General features: G+C 35.6%; 1 protein-coding gene across 22 annotated transcripts in view; it reads right to left on the bottom strand.

The window, feature by feature from the left end:
• The window catches only part of SLMAP (sarcolemma associated protein), a 142,485-nt gene that overhangs the window by 34,225 nt on the left and 95,656 nt on the right, over positions 1-12,604 (bottom strand). The window lies entirely within an intron of this gene.

Genomic DNA, 12,604 nt, shown 5'->3' with positions numbered 1-12,604 from the left:
CAAACAGCATGACCCTCATGCCCCACCCTCCCTATTCACCTGATCTCATCCCGAGAGGCATTTTTTGTCTCCCTGGATGAAAAAGGTCCTCTCTGGGAAAAATTTTGCCTATGAACGAGGTTAAATTGTTTTGAGCAATGGAAAAAGCCTTGAGATAGGTGTATTACATCAAATGGAGAGTACTTTGAAGGTGACTGAAATTTAAACATGTGAAAATAAAGACACAATTTTTTAATAAATAAATTCCAGATTTTTTGGGTCCCCACTTATATTGTGATCTATTTTTCCATTTTAGACATTATTTCTTGACAATATCTTATAGATGATTAAGCTTTCTTATATCCTACTATCATCCTTGTAAGAGTTACACTTTGTCCATCTGTAATCAGTATTTATACAGGGTGGGGCAAATGTAGGTTTACATGTATGAACATACAAAACAGTTTATTCTTGTATTGTTATTTATTAATTATTGTATTATTTTCCTCACAAACAACTGTAAACCTACCTTTGTCCCACCTTGTATTATTACTATTATCTGTATCTGTCACATAATATTCTATGGCTATATTTCTCTTATTATATAACCATTTAGTATTTTTGGAGCTTATAATTCCTTGTTTTATTTTGCTAGTTTTTTATATATCTATCTCAAACACAGCCTATGTTCTTACAGAACCATAAAACTTTCGACATTGTCAAACATAGCAGGCCATCTATCACACTGTAGTTCCTTGTTCCTCCACCCCTTTAATCTTCCTGCTCCAGTCTGAGCTGAATCCTATGCAAAATACCCTGCTCTCAGATTCCAAATCTTCCTCTTCTAGCTTTATTCTCTTGTTTTAGTTTAGTATGTCCTCGGATAATTTCCTGAAAAAGGTAGGTAGAAGGTAAATTCTTTGTTATTTTGTTCCTCTGAAAATGTTATTTTCTACCTCACAATTGACGGATAGTTTGACCACATACAAAATTTCTACAGGAAATAATTTTCCTTCAGAATTTCGAAAGTTTTGTTTCACTGTCTTCTAGGTTCAAACTAGGTGAGTTTAATACTGGTGAGTTCAACCAGTATGCATAGTAGAGACTTTTTGTGCTTAGTAATGCCTGGTTTGCTTGTTTCTTCTGGGCATCTGGGAGGACTGCATGTTCCAAATCCCTAGCACTGAGGAAGGTCCATGTAAGTGGTTCTAACCAAGGCTAAAGCATTTGAGAGTAGAGTTTTCTATACTTTTCTCTTCCCCAAATCAAGAAACTACATGTTGAGATGACAACATCATAAAATGATAAAGCATACATTAGCCTAAATCCCTGAGTAACAATTTGGAGCAGAGTGTTCTTCTTCACCATAGACATGTAACATGAGTGAAAAATAAATGTTTATTCAATTAAGCCATTACAATTCCAGGGTTTCTTTACTGCTATATTATAGAGTGGTTTATTATGAGTAATATAACATGAAATCCTTTGTTTCTCTTGGCTGTTTTCAGAATCTTTTTATGCCTGGTGTTCTTAAATTTCATTAACCTCAGTATATGTTGGTTTTTTTTTAACTGAGATAAAACACGTATAATAACATATAATAATCTTTTAAAGTGGGTAATTCAATGGCATTTAGTACAATGGCAATTTTATGCAACCACCACTTCCATCTAGTTCTAAAACATTTTTATCATCCCAAAAGGAAAACGATATATTCATTGAGATGTATTTCCCATCCGCCCTCCAGAGCTCTAGCCGTCACTCATATGCTTTCTGTCTCTATGAATTCCTATTCTGGATATTTCATAAATAAAATTATACACTATGTAACTTTTTGTGTCTGGCTTTGTGTGTGATTTTTTAAAATACATTGTGTTGAGCATTCAGTGCATCCTTTCAGTTTAGAAGCTCAGAGCTCCAATTCTGAGGAATTCTCTTTCATTAATAAATCTTTCTCTTTTCTCTCTCTTTCCCTTCTCTCTCCTTTACCACACTCTGGAAATATTATTCAGATGTTAGATCTCCAGGGTTAATTCTCTAATTTTCTTAAAATTTCCCCCCTTTTTTTCTTAAAACAAACAAAAACCTTGTCTTTTAAACTATTTTATGTATTATTTCTGCTTTCTCTTCTAACCCTTCTACAGATTTAACTTTCAAAATACATCTGGTGTCATATTTTTAGTTTTCAAGAATTCTCCTTGTACTCCGTTTCTTTTAAAAAACAGCATCTTTTTCTGGTTTCATCCATGAACTATCTTATCTTTCTGAAGAAATTAGTTAAACATTTTTCAAAAGTTTTATTCTGCTTCCTGTTTTTTTGTTTGTTTCTTCCTCAGTCACAATTTGTTTCCCTTTATTTGTTTTAATCTCTATCTTTTTCAGCAGAAAATTTCCTCACAGTAGTGATCTTGGCCATCTCATCATATTTAGGGTGAGGCAATAAAAAGCTGACAAAGTTCTATGTGCATGAGCAGGGTTTGTTACCTGCTGGGTGGCAGTTTGTTATGGAGAGACCTTCAACTGTCAGTATCAGTGTTTTGTCTTGGTCTGATCAAGTACATAGAGTAGACTCCCCTAACCTCCTTTTCGGGGAGTGTAAACCTGATGACCAGCACTCTGATTCAATATACAGGCTTTCATTTAATTGTCCCACTTTTTTCTTTTCAGTAAGATGCTCATATACCACTCTCAGCCATGTTTACAGACTCTCCATTTCAGACTTCAGAGAGATAAACTTCAGTCTGTACGTGGAAGGAAGGAGCCACTTGTCTGTCTGCATGGACCAGGGATAGAAATATGTATCATCTTGCACTCCAGGCCTAACGAGTACGAAGTACCTCTGATACATCAGCCACAGTTTTAACTTCCTTTTTTGGGGTTCCTTAACCTCCTCCCCACTTGTAGGCCCTTAAAAAAGAAAGAATGAAACCCAAATCTCTTACCACTCAATTATCTGCTTTACTTACATCTTCTAAAACTTTGTTGACATCTATTACCTGTTGTAGTCTCCATTCCCATTTTCTTTGTCTTTGTGATCTTACATCTTTTATAATCTTTTACTATGAATGGGTCCATATTTAATCAAAAATTGACTGCCTCCCTTTTAAAACTCTTTTCCTTTGACCTCTAGGATACCACCTATTCCTACTTCTTTTATGTGCTTGCTCATTCCTTCCATCTCAGCCTTTCATTGGTTTTCCTTTCTTCTGATTGTGATCTAAATACATGTTAGTCTTCAAGATCTCTGTCAACAACAATAAAAATTATTTTTAAATGACATCAACTATCTGATACACTTCTCTCTCCTCTTCTCTTTCCATTCACATCTCCATTATGCTATTGCAACTGTTTTTGTCTGCTCTTCCTAACATACTATGAACTTCTAAGGTGTCTTCAAATATTTACTATGCACTAGGTACAATACTAGGTATTTCTCATAGATTATCAAGAGAAATGTGATAAATCTAGAAATTTAGAGTCTAGTGAAAGCAGAGAGGTATTCTAGTAACAATTTAATTCCTAATAAAATTCTAACACAAAATACAACTTCCAAAAATATAACAAGTAATAAAAAAACATAAACATGAACTTTAAAAGCCATTCTAAATTTTTTTCTAGTATGTTGAAGATCTAAGTATCATCTTGTTTGAAAAATTATAAACATATATCACATCTGGAGTAATCTATTGTTTAAAACCTTCTCACCCTTAAGAAGAGTAATATAATCTTCAGAATATAACAGAATTTTTTTTTAAATCCTCACCCAAGGATATGTTTATTGATTTGAGAGAGAGAAATGTTGATCGGTTGCATCCCATATGCACCCCAGCTGGAGGCTGAACCCTCAAACTTTTGGTGTATGGGACAACACTCCAACCAACTGAGCCACTCTGCCAGGAGGGGAGATTAATCTTCAGAATATAATCTTAAATCCCTACCATGCCCTATAAGGTCTATGTGATCTAGCTCAGAGGTCAGTCAACTATAGCCCCTCAAGGCCAAATCTAGCCTGCTGCTTGTTTGGTAAATAGTTTTATAGAACACAGCCAGGTCCACTCATTTACAGATTGACCAAGGTTGCCTTCAATGACAATGGCAGAGTTTAGCAGTCCCAACAGAGACTTTATAACCTACAAAGCCTAAAACATTTACTATCTGGCCCTTTAATATTTTTTAAAATCATTTTTATTGCTCTAAAACTCAAATATCAGATCCACTTTGGGTTTTCACATGGTTTTGATACAGGGGGATCTGGTGAGTGGAGAGGAATGCTGGAGGCAGCCTGTGAGAATCAGCTCCCCAGAGAAGGAGGCGCACGATAGATTTCCATACGTGCCCACTCCGGGTAAGGGGTAAACAAAACTAGCATGCCAGCATAGCATTGCCCTGGTAGCTGAGCTAGCACAGCGACACTTGGTCTGTGCAGAGATACTGTGCAGGCTCCCGAGTATGATGGAAGAAACAGAAAGCCCTCTTCAGAGGATAGCGGGAGGTGCAGACCCGCCAGCTTAGCCTGAATTGGAGGGGAAGTTGGATGCTTCTGCAACCACATGAACTTTGGCACCCAAACTTTTAAATGGAGGCAAGTGGAGACTCCGCCCCTTTGGCTGCTTCTCCCTTACCCAGTCAGGGGACTGGCTCACAACAAAGTTGAGTCCTGTGCTCTAGGCCGTGACCCAGGGACACGTGCCTTGGCAGTGGCCTGTGGGACACCACAGCTCTATGCTGCACAATGTTCCAGACTATGCCCTTCTCTGCCTCTGAGATCAGCACGTGGATGCGCAGGCCAGAGTGCTTGCAGGCCCCAGGTGGGTGAGCAGTCTAGAGCTCTGGGCCCCGGCAGACTAGCTCCTGCACAACTGGTGGCATAGTCTGCAGTGGCCCTAGGGCCCAACATGGGAAGCTGCAGCATCGCAGTGACAACACTGGTCCCATAAGCATGTACTTCAGGGAGAGAATCTGAAGCCAGAGAGCTACCTGTGTAGCAGCCTTCAGCTCCAGAAGGACAGATAAAAATGGAGTGGGGTTTCTGGACAGTGTTGCTGGTTCTGGGGGTCGTTGAGTTCTTTCTGTGTTTTGTGGAAGAAACTGGCCTGGTGTCTGGAGTTTCCTACTCCACCAAATTGGACAAGATTTTAATAAGGACCTTTTTCCTTCCCCACCAACCTTTGGTTTATGCCTGTATTTGGCAGCAGGTGGCCAAATCCCACTCTACTTGGCTAAGTTTTTATCTCACAGGCTCTTTCCCCAGATACATATACAACTCCCTCAATTTTGTACTTTCTCTGTTCAAATCCTACATACTTCCTTTGTTGCTCCCATTGCATTATATTCTTTTATTTTTCTTCAGTGAACTCATCATTACCTAACATATTAATTAGTTTTTGCCTCTTCAAGAAAATGTAAGCTCCATGAAGCCAAAGCTTTCTTTTTCTTGTTCATTTCTATAGCCACAACGCTTAAAATAATGCCTGATATATACACAGTAGATACTTAATAAATATTTGGTAAATGAGTGAATTGAGCATCTATTTTTAAAGCATCCAAAGTTGGAAAACTTATTTGAATGTTTTCCTCATTCTAAAACTAAGGATCAAATACATATAAAAATTTTTGAATAGTTTTAGCATATAAGTACTAAATAATAACTACCTGCTGCTACTTATCACTATTGAAATTATTATTTTTCTAAAGATTTATTTATTTATTTTTAGAGAGAGGGGAAGAGATGGAGAAAGAGGGAGAGAAACATGAACATGAGATAGAAATATTGATCAGCTGCGTCTCTTACATGCCCCAACTGGGCACCAAATTTGCAACTCAGGCACATGATGACTAGGAATTGAACCAGCAACCCTTTGTTTTGTGGGATGGTGCCCAATGCACTGAGCCACACAGGTAAGTGTACTATTTAAATTATTTAAGGTTATATTTATTATCAAATCTGGTGAAATATTAGTGGCCCATAATTAAAGAAGAAAAAATATTGTTCTTAGAAGTTTCTAATCACTGGTTCCAAACTGGTTCATAAGTTTGGGGTGGAAAGCTTAGTTCTTTAGAAGTAATAAAAATCTGAGACCTGATACCTGGAGGTCCTGAAAGAGCTATTTACCTTGGCACAAGTGAAAGATAAAACACAAGATTTTTCTTTCTTTTTGAAAATTGTAATTTTGAGGGATATTGTAGAAAGAATTATTTATTTTCTCCTATTATAAAAACACAATGTAAAAAAATACATGAAAAGAGGCATAATACACAAAAGTACAGGGTAATAAACCTTTTTAAAGCAAATGCCTGTATGTTATATCCCAAATCAAGAAACAGAACCTAACCACCCTCCCCCACAGAGCCTTCCACATTCCCCTTTCCAATCCTGACTTTTATGGTATTTTATTTCTTGCCTTTTTTATGATCATACTACCTAAATATGCATGACTAAATAACACACTATAATTTTAGCGGTTTTAAACTTTATATAAATGGAATACTATAGTATATATTCTGTTGTATCAGGCTTCTTTCATCCAATATACCTTAGTGTATTTATCCATTTGACTACTGAAGGTCTTTCGGATTGTTATGAACTATTGTGAATAAAGAGGCTGTGAAAATTCTTAAATGTGTACCTGATAATATGTGTAGGCATTTCTGTAGGGAACCTACCAAGGAGTAGAACTGATGAGTATAGTAAATTTGAAAACATTTGAGAACCATCACCTAAGCACTTTGTTTAGTCAGAAAACATGATGGAGTTGCAAAATCTATCAATTCTTATCAAAGTCTGAATTAAACAAAACCAAATTTATTTCCTGGTTGATAAAAATAAGTTATGCACTAACTACACTACTATGCACACAAAATAAAAATCAGAAACAGTGCAAACAATGTACTCAGAGGCTCTAATGGAGCACTGGTGAGCCTCGATTGGATTAAGTTCTTAAAGCTAAAGAGCCACTTTCTTCACATGACAGCTACAACCAGAGAGCAGAAAATAAATAGTACTGGCTCTCAGACATTGATATCAGTTGCCTAGGGGATTGTATACTGACAGAGAGAAGAAGAGATGAATATAAAAGAACTATAAAATCTGCTGTTATAAGTGCCAACCTGGAAAATACTTCTAAATCTGAAAGTTAGGTTTTATCCAAAAAATAATGTTATGAGTAGGGCATCAAAATAATGTGCTTGAGATCAAATTTTTAAAATGGCATGCATGCTAGTTAAAAAGTTAATCTGTAGATTGTCAAAAACATATTACTCTAACAGGAACAATAAAGTTGCATCAATCAGCTTTCACTATCTGGTGACTGGGAATAAAAAGGAGGAAAACAAGTTACTTCAACAGGAAAGTTTCCACTAAAATATTTTTCGCTGCTTCCCACCCCCATGAGTAAGTTTTACATGTACCAGTTAACACATGTGGCAGGAATTACTTCAGTGTCTAGTAAATATTATTTCATTTAATTCCCACACTAGTCCTATGAGGTAGGTATTCCCATGCCATTTTATAAATAAGGAAATTGAGGTTTAAAGAGATCATATTGCCCAGTGTCATACTACCAGTGAGGGAGCAAATTAGAATTCACACCAAAATCCTATGATCTTATTCTAAATATCATAAACTAAAATGAGCTGAAGTCGCCTAAAACGTTATCGAACAGAAATACAGCCAACAAACTGACATCAGAATTAACATCAAGATATAGTCAAAGTAAATATAAACAATCAGCATTCAACATCAAACCAACAATTTATTCCCCTTCAGAGAGTAGCAGTTCACAAAGTAGAAACAGATGTACTTTTAGAACCTCATAGGAGAGGTCCTGTGAGTTTGCTAATTTTAATAATAAAGATTTTTACAAAGTCATTTGTTTCTGCAGCAAAATAAAAGTAAAAGCAATTCTTGCTGTAGAAGATAGCCTACATTTTTAAAAAAATTATGTTTATTTACTTATTTTTATCCTCACCTGAGGACATTTTTTCCTTGCTTTTAGAGAGAGAAGAAGGGAGAGAGGAAAGGAGAGAGAGAAACATAGATGTGAGAGAGAAACATCAGTTGGTTGCCTCCTATATGTGCCTGCAACAGGGATCGAACCCATAACCTAGGTAAGTGCCCTGATCAGGAATGAACTTGTAACCTTTTGGTTACAGGATGACACTCCAACCAACTGAGCCACACTGGCCAGGGTGATAGCCTCCATTTTTATAAAAACAATTCCAGAAGATACTTGTCCTAAAACCTAAGAATAAAAAAGAATAAATGAGACAAAAAAATTTGGAAGTCAAGGATTGAAAACTAAATGAAATGGACCAATTTTAAGAGTATAGAAACATCTTTTCTTTAAAAAGGAATAATTTACGTACCAAAACACTGTTGCCATGAATTTTAACACTGTCTTCTGTATAGTTATATTGGGAGAAAATCTGGTAGAAATGTTGGAAAGCTAGCTGACTGGGGAAATGATTCATACAAATAAACAAAAAGCAAAATCCTACCAATATACCCTAGATTGGACAACTACTCTAAGAACAAAGAAACAGAAAATTAGTAATATCTAGTTTAAACTCAGAGGAGTTTTCTTATAATGAGGATATAAACTACTATAAGCAGGGAGGGAACTACACCAAGTGTTTCCTATGCTTTATCATAAATAAACTGCTTTGACTTAGGGAAATAAAAGTTTAAAAAATTTTAAAAAATTTAAATCTGATTCAAATAGAATATGTAATCAGAATAATCCAGAGATTGTTCAAAGAGTATGCTCTCATAGAGTAATGAAAAGTAAACAATCACAAGAGCAAAACTGATTCAATGCATTCATTACTCCAAATAAGGCAATTTCTATGTGAGAGCAAAGCCCTAAAAGAAGGGAGAAGGGAATGAGAGAAGTATACACAGATAGTGGCTGTGGTTTCAAAATGGGGTGGGAGGCAAGGAGAGAACTTTTTTAATCAGGAAAAAACTATTAAGACATGAAATATTAAGAGAACTAGAAATAATAATAATAGTTAAAAGATATTAAGTCTCCTAATAAGCACAGATTAAGAATTCAAAGACATCATTATTTCAGGGCACTTTTTAACTCTACCACTAAAAGGGAGATGCCCTTGGGGGAGGGCATAATTTATCTCTACAAAGCAGATCTCAGAAGAAAGTTTCTGTGGTATATTGTAATGATGCCTCTACCCTCTCCTACATAGACAGCAGAAGAGAAATCAAAGGGGCAGGCAACAGTCCGGAGAAGGCTGTTTTTCACTCTATGCCCATGAAGTGACGGTATGTCTCCATGCCCTTAGATTCTCCACACTTTACCCTTTATCTTTTTTTTTTTTTTTAAAGATTTTATTATTTACTTTTAGAGAGAGGGGAAGGGAGGGAAGAGAGAGGTAGAGAAACAGAGAATGTGTGAGACATACATCAATTGACTGCCTCTTGCACACCCCCAACTGGGGGACCTGGCCTACAACACAGGCATGTGCCCCAACCGGGAGTCAAACAGGCAATCTTTGGGTTCACAGGCCAGTGCTCAATCCACTGAGCCATACCAGCCAGGGCTACCCTTTATCTTTTCACTCAGCGTACAAATTAATCAAGTGATAGAGTTCAAGATATATGTATAAAATTAGAGATACACAATTTAACTGAGAAAGCATCTTTAGCAGAACACAATCAACACATTAAGTTTCACAGTAAACCCTGAGTAACTAAAATTTGCAAGGAACATGGAATATAGAGTTCTTAAACTAAACTTCATGCCTGAAACTCTGAAGAAGGAAATACTGCTAGGGCTTTTTAGCAAGTTTTACTAAAGTTACTGGTTAATTGTATATTTTATATGGTGTATTTTCATACAGAAAATTTACTTCACAGGTCTGGAATTACACAAAAGGTTATATTTAAATCTGTTCAAATCAAATCTCTTTGATGGGATTAAAAGCTTTTCTCCTAAAAAGGAATGAAAAGAAACACTGTGTTTTACCATAAAAAGAAAGCAAAATGAAATGTGATCCAACACATTTAATTTCCTCAAAATCACGAAATAATTTAGAGAACCAACCACCAAATCATCTCTTATGGATTCATACATATAAACTGAAAAACATCTCTCAATAAATTAAAAATAGACATGCAGAATACTATGGAAGTTAACTATTCACTTTCTAATTTTTTAAACACAAAGTGAACATATATTACACAAGCACAATAAATAGTGAAAGCTATGTATTTAATATTCTGTTTATAAAAAACTGGAAACAAGAATACGAAGGGTCACTGTTCACAGAATATATACTTCATGTTCATGATTATAGATAAGTTTAAGATGCTTATCAAAAAAAAAGTAATAGTAAAAAAGCTTGCACTCGTCAAACAATAATCCAAAATCGTTTCAGGTCACTTGAGGAAGATTTTTGCTGAAATTACCTTGCTTGACATACTTATTAAATACAACAATTTCTACAATGGTAGCTTGTCATAAAAAAAACCCCGAAAATTTCCTTTGTGACAAAAAAATCAAACTAGACCAACTCTAGCTATCCAAATTTAAGGAGCTAAACAGATATGGAAATTTTTGATATAAAATGGATATCCTCATTAACCAGACTCTTATTACTAAAACTCAGGAACCAAACAGATTTATATAATGGGCTATATCCCTAGCTTCCTGAGCTTATAGTCCAACTTTCATAACTTGCACTTAGGGATCAAATGGATTCAAATGTCTAGAAATACTTTTTTATTTCTTCTCTTTTTTGGTTCACACTTTTACCACAAGTACAGGATTCTGTATTCTTATCCCTCACCCCAACTCCAATGTATCACATTTAGCATTTTCCCAAGCCATTACATAGTCCCTGCAAATGTTTTATTGGCTAATATCCCCACTGAGGGGATTGCTGTAATTTAAGTGATTTCTGTTCTAACTCTGAATATTTATTTGGTCTATTTTCTCCCTGAAACTAATGACTCAGTAAAAGTCTTCGAACACCTTTTTCCTTAAAACAAACTTTGTTCTGCATTAACTACAGCTAAGTATTTTACACATTTTATAATATTTTAAACAATTTTTACAAATTGTAACTGAGTAAAACATTCCTTTGATATTTCTTGGTTCTTATTTTTGGGGGCTCAAAATATAAATCCCAAAAGTTCAAAACAAAAATAATATTAAAACATGGTTACACATAATAAAACTAAATATAAAATCCTTCTCCTAAAGATTTATATTTTATATTTTATATATTGCTTTTAGTTGATTTCATGGGTAACAATTATTTTGTCCCAAATTACTGTTCCAATTTCTTGCAAAAGTGTGATTTAGTAATAAAAAGATAAAAAGATACATTTATTTTTGCTTTATGAGAAACACTTTTTCAAAACAAATTTAAAGGACAAAGAAATGTCATATTTATTAAATAATTTGCCTCAAAGTAACATTAAAGTTACATTCAATATTATAGTCTCTAAAATGGACAAAAACAGAAGCTCTTTTAAAAACTACTGAAGAAATCGCTTAAAGCATTTCTAAGGAGTGTAACATTTGATCTCTTGAGTTTGTATCTCCTGTAATTACCAGGCATGTAAGTCTTACAGCCCTCAAGTGCTCTGATTTTGGGGGGGTGGGAAGCACAGCACATGTGAGCACAACCACAAAATGAGTTCATGAGCATAAAAACTTTGAAAACCACTCATTTTTTAAAAAAGGGAGAAAAGAAAACTGTCTGACAGAGTTTGTCTGATAGGAAAAACTAGGTATCTTCAATGAACTTTACTACACATAGTAACCTTTAATTGTCACTAACAAGATCAAGAGAATGTCTCAACCTTGTGACTGTTACAAATTTAAACAGCCACATAATTTTCAAGGAAGAGGGAATTCACAATACTCTGTTCAGAATTCAGCAGAGATCTAAATCAACTCAAAAACCAACCTATCTATCTTTAAAATATTATTATTGTTTCTTTAAGTCCTCACCTGAGGATATGTTTACTGCTTTTAGAGAGAGAAGCAGGGACAGTGGGAGAGAGAGAAGGAGGGAGGGAAAGGAGAGAGGGGAGGAGATGGGGGGTTGGGGGGAAGGAAGAGGGAGAGGGAGGGAGGGAGGGGGAGGGGGAGGGGGAGGGGGAGGGGGAGAGAGGGGGAGAGAGAGAGAGAGAGAGAGAGAGAGAGAGAGAGAGAGAAATGTCATTGGTTGCCTCCTATTATGTTCCCCAACTGAAGACAGAATCGGAAACCTAAGTGTGTGCCCTGGCCAGGAATGAAACCCGCAACCTTTTGGTGTACAGGACAATGCTCCAACTAACCGAGCCACCTGTCCAGGGAAAATATTATTTTTTAAAACACAGTATTAAAGATAGCCTTGTATACCTTCCCAAGAGGAGGCCGTTGATGTCAGCCTACAGGACAATCTGTTGCTACTGCTTCACTAGAAAGCTCCTGCTACTCTAAAGGTCATCTTTACATCTGAGTGCCCAAACTAAATCATTGTTTTGTACTTCATTTAAGAAATTTATTTAAGAACCTCAAAATTCAAATCTTAAGTGAAACAGGTTAAGGTTATTACTATCTCAAGTTTAGGTTCTTGACATTCTCTTTTATTCCCTGCTCAATAATGATTTTTAATT

The sequence above is a fragment of the Pteronotus mesoamericanus genome, unplaced genomic scaffold, assembly GCF_021234165.1.
Source record: "Pteronotus mesoamericanus isolate MK-2021 breed Mesoamerican mustached bat unplaced genomic scaffold, CSHL_Meso_final scaffold_54, whole genome shotgun sequence".
Taxonomy (NCBI): Eukaryota; Metazoa; Chordata; class Mammalia; order Chiroptera; family Mormoopidae; genus Pteronotus; species Pteronotus mesoamericanus.
Note: the sequence above shows the minus strand (reverse complement) of the source record. Positions and strands in the feature narration are given on the sequence as shown.